Here is a 5,812-nt window from a genome sequence, read left to right on the forward strand (position 1 = left end):
ATGAATGATGCAAATGGATATTAAAGATCCAAATTAAATGAGAGTTTGTAATATTATAATAATAACATGATCATGTTTTATGATTGCATGCCAATAAGTTATATATTGATATCTTTTTAAGATAATGCAAGGGTGGCAACATAATTAACAAAATCAACTTGCTTATTTATTTAGTTTTATTAAATGAACCATTTGCTTATCATATTCACATATGATTAGGCCAAATTCATTATGAATTAAACAACAATAAAATCTATCTAATTCCCTATTAATTAAGATTGATTCCAAATTAAGTCAAATATATTAAATAATTAAGGATCATATTAATTATGATGTTGAAGTTTTTGAATTCTAAGTTTCATATTAACGCAATACGGATATGAGGGCAATAGTTAATTTCCCTCTAACGTCTTTTGTAATTAATAGAAGTATTTTCAAAATATTAACGTAAACCTACAAATTTGTGTACGACAATCAGGAAAATGGTTAGGAACCATTAAATGGTTATCGTTACCTACACCTATTTCATTGTTGACATCACTGGTACCATATCACGACTTTATGTGAAAGTGTTAGCATTAAATCATCCAAAACATAGAACCATAACGATACGACTTAATACCCAAACTTTATCGATTCTCTTTATTCAAATAAGAAAAAAGATTATACATGATAATCTTCGTCTTATTAATGGCTTAATAAGGAAAACCTTCCTACCATTTTTAGCTTTTAACCTTTCTCGTTAAATCTATACTATATTATAAAGCATTTGACAAAAACTCTTAAAAACCATCTTTTATGCATAAAAGTACTGTGTATTAATGCATATTACTTAAAATTCAAGATTACAAGTAAATTATGCATAAGTACAACTTATTAAAGCTCCATGCTTGAATTCGTGTAACTAACTGCGGATAAACATAATCAAATGGAGGATAAACATCTCATTTTAAAATATAAAAAAATATAAAATATAATTAGGATAATTATCAAGTTCTAACAAAATAATTAATTATCATCTTTATAAAAAAAATTTATTATTAAACCAAATATAAATTACTTCGTTATTGAACCTAAATTAAATTATAATAAAAAATTGAATTAAAAAATTACACAAAATATGATAAATTTTAAATAGTTAATTTGATACTAATATCGATATATTTTTGTTAAATTTTTATGATATATTCAAATTTATATTTTGTTCAAAATTAAAAACATCATCGTTTTTTTCAAAATCACATAAGACCATATTATAACATCGACTGAGATAAATAATAAAATGAAATATTAAAATTAAGATGCATCTCGTTGCATTGCGCGAATAACTTATAGTATGTACTAATACGAATTTCTCAAGCCCATTTATGATTTTGGATATACTTTGATCCAACAGTAACAATTTTGAAGTTCATTTATATGTGTTTATCTCGTTGTGGTTGTGAGATTACGTCGTATAATGATTGTGAAGCCTGAATTGACTACGGTTTGCCACACTAAACATTTGAATGATTCAACAATTGACTATCTATTAAATCAATGGTCAAATCTCTATAAAATGATACTGATATTGATACTGATATTGATACTGATACTGATACTGATATTGATATTGATATTGATATTGATATTGATATTGATANTGATATTGATATTGATATTGATATTGATATTGATATTGATACTGATATTGATACTGATATTGATACTGATACTGGTCTTTTGAAAATGTATATCATTAAAAATAATAATTTATATTTACAAAAAAGGACATGCATATAAAAAGGATACATTTTCTGTTAGTTGGGTGTATCACATTAAAAAGGGAGATGGTAGGTATGATTGAATAAGACATTTGGGGAGATTTGACATGTGAGAGTGAGAGATGGCATATATTTCAACCATACATGTGTTGATTTTAGAGAATCACTTATTTGGGTATTATACATTTAAGTCTTTTGTTGTATTATCAATTCAGCACTTTTTGCTTTTTTTTTTTTTCTTGTAATTATTTTAGATTTTCATGTTAAAAAAAAAATGTAATATTGCAATGCATCCCATTGTTGCTATTTATTTTATACTATTGATTTTAAATATAAATCAGTTATTTTAATTTTAAATTAATATTAATACGTTAATAGATGATAACTATATCAAAACCGACAAGCAGTGGTGGTGCATGTAACACCCCCTTAAATTTGGAAAGAGCAACTAATTTAAAATTTTCAATAAAACATCAAATAAGCATCAAGTCCTTTTTTAAAAATCGACATTTGAACACCTATAATGACAATCTAAAGTTTAACATCAATGCACAATATGCCAAGCGTACACAAGTCTATATTAGAGTGGATGCTACTAAAAATCCATTAGTTGTCGCTATCTCCAAAGTACGGAAGATTTCTCCGATTCGCTAATTATTTCTCGTGCCTTTAACTAGCACTCAACTCTTCATAGCGTTGCTAGTACTATTCCCCAACGAGGACCTGGTGCATATGCCGACAAATAAAAATGTTTAGGTTTAACACTTAGTGAGTTCAAGCAGTTTTCATCTTAAATATAAAAACTGTAAAACTGAAAGATGTTATTTGAATCACAATTTTTAAAATGAAATGTATTTTGAATAAAATATCATCCTTTCCAAAATCCGCCAAGGAAACGACGATGCCTAATATTAAAAATGGTTGTATCAACCACAAGGGTAATGCCTGATTGGTTTGAGCTTGGCTCCAAATGTCAAAAGTACCAGGAGGTCCCAGGTTCAAATCCAAGGAGGAATAAAAATCCCCTTGTGGCCACGGAGGTTCAAATGCAGTGACTCCGGGCTATCTGCAACACAGGTGGTCACTCTGGGATTAGTCGACTCGCATAGCGGGTTGGATATCCAGGTTAAGAAAAAAAAAATAGTTGTATCGTAATCGTGGGTATGCCAACTAGTACCTCATCCTTCACTTGCACTGTGTCGATCCCGATATCAACTTAAAGTTGACATATGACATGAGAACTATTCTAAACGAACCACAACTCTTATCAACCGACACTTCAACTCTCAAGGACTATCCAAGTCCTTAAATACAACACTTTTCACCAAAGGGTTTCAATATACGGGTTTAGTGAGTTCAAGGTGTTTCTAGTAAATTAACTCAACAAATATTCTAATTTGCAAATTTTTTTAAAATCTACCCAACATAAAGTCTTTATAACAATTTTACGTACAGATAAAATTACTACCACAACTAGGTAGTCGTGTGAAGTGTCCATAAATGCCATGCACATAAAATCGAATAGCACAATGCATTTACGTTCCCAAAAATACTAATGACAACAAAGAAAATGCACGTAACAAACAAATTTAATCGGACTATTCTAGTCCCGACATATACTTATTCACGCCATGTACATAAAATCAATTCATGCCTAAAAGAATGTGCAACAAAACACGTTCGTAAAGAGTTCAAGGGGAAAACTATGCAACTGGAAGTTATCAAAATCTTCACCTCTAACAACGAAATCGCATAAACTAAAATCCTTGTATACAAATGTACGCAACAAAGCAAGCCCATGTGTTTCAAAATCCACCCTTGAGCCATCAGACAACAAGAAATAAAATTCCAACAAAACTCGAATGCAACATATGCAATAACGTAGCTTTGTACAGTTCATAACTTGACCCAACTCTCACATGCAACAATTTAACTCTCAAAACAGGTGAGAGAATATATGCACGCATTTTGGGTAAGAAATGGAACAATTTCTATCAATTTCAAATTTAAAATTTTCTAATGACATGCTTTTGAGTACCATTGCAATACTAGCAAAAATAGCAAGACGAAAATTATCTAATGACATGCTTTTAGAAATAAATATCGTACATGTATTTGGTTGGGACTCGAAGTCTTAGAACGAAGCTCGCCGAGCCTACCAGTCACATGACCAATATTGAAAAGCTCAAATATCTTAAAGCACTAATCCACAACTAAGTCAAGTTTCTTTCCAAAATAACGGTGATTCAACAAGCCTATGGTTCAAACTTAACCAATACCCCTGACCCATGTTGGTTGGTTCAAATGATTAACATATTTAAGTGTCACACAAGGAGACAATACTATAAAACATCAACGCATTATTGTGATATAATCGAAGAGAGCACTCACTACCCCCATCGATCATCTCAATAAGGCGATTCAAGCACACATATGTAACTGTAAATTCATAATAACATCGGCCATGTGTAACTATGAAAGTACCATATATGAAGATCCTTGCTACCACGCCATGATTCTCGATGCTACTGTCTATATTGACCTCGAAATGTCGAATATTAAAGTGCCTAACCATACCTTCTCCGTTCATTTGCTTAGGAAAAAAAATGCTAAGTTTGAGTCTAGGAATCCTAAATCAATACATAATTCTCTCAAACTTATGCTCTGATACCAACTTGTAACACTATCAAATTTTAATTTAAAATTTCCAATAAAACATCAAATAAGCATTACGTCCTTTTCTAAAAGTCAAATTTTGATCACCTACAATGGCAATATAAGGTTTACCATCAATACATAATACTTCAAACATTACACAAGTCTATATTAGAGATGAATGTTACTAAAACCCATTAGCTAACGCTATTTCTGAAATACATAAGACGTCTCCCATTTGCTAATTACCTCTCGTGCCTCTAACTAGTACTCAACTCTTCGTAGCATCGCTAGTACCATTTCCCAACAAGGACATGATGCTCATGTAACATCCCATTTCAAGGCATATTTAAATAAAGATATGTATACACAAAAAAGGATAAAATAGTTAAATATTGGGGGTAAGATTTGATTAAGCAAAACACTAGGGTTTGTTGTGTCAAATCCATATACTAGTATTAATATATAAAGGGGTTCAAAAAGAAAAAGAAAAACAAATTGGAATTGAACGAAGGGAACCAGGAGAAAACTTAAGGAAATCGATGATGAATAGCTCTGAGTCCATCTAAGATGTTCAACCAAGGGTTGAAGTTGAAATTTTTTAACCTTTGACGATCTTTAAAAAGTCAAACCATGGTGATGAACTTTAAAACTTTGAAATCAACATAAAAATGTTAAGGAGTTTGATTTGGTTTGTTTCTTAGTAACATTTAGATGATATCAGATGGAATCGAGAAGAAAATTTCCATCCAAATATGTTTTTGATGGTAGATTAAAGGTTGTATTCAAAACAGTTGGCTTTTTTTCAAAAAGCCAAACTGTTTTGCTTAATACTAATTAAAATTGAGTCGTTTTATGCAAAATTAAGTATTGAAATTTGGTGGATATAGTTGAGATAGGTATATAAAGGTGTTACAATGATCAAATCAATGTTTCTTATGGTTTTGAGGATTTACGAAGTTAAGGAATGTTTAAGTTCGGTTTGAACTAAAATATAAAAATGTATGCATTAGTTAGGATTTAAGTGAAAAATCAACGTGTGAACCTTCTAAAATAGGTCATGTTGATTTTTTCAGAAAGTATGATCTAAGAATAAGGTGTTACAATACATGCCGACAAACAAAAAAGGGTTAAACCAAAGGGCCTTTGGCCTAACGTTATCGTAGTCTTTGACCTCCTAGGAGGTCAATGGTTCAAACCTCACCAAGGGTGAGAAGAGTGTGTGAGTTTATTTGTTGCATTTGCCGTATATAAATATTATATACTTCAAAATAAATAAATAAATAAATAAAAAGGGTTAAGGCTTAATGCCTAGTGCATTCAATCAATTTTCATCTTAAGTATAAAAATAGTAAATTGAAAAAACGTTATTTAAATCATAATTTCCAAAATGA

Source organism: Cynara cardunculus (genome assembly GCF_001531365.2).
Source record: "Cynara cardunculus var. scolymus isolate 2C chromosome LG 3, CcrdV1, whole genome shotgun sequence".
NCBI classification, from domain to species: domain Eukaryota; kingdom Viridiplantae; phylum Streptophyta; class Magnoliopsida; order Asterales; family Asteraceae; genus Cynara; species Cynara cardunculus.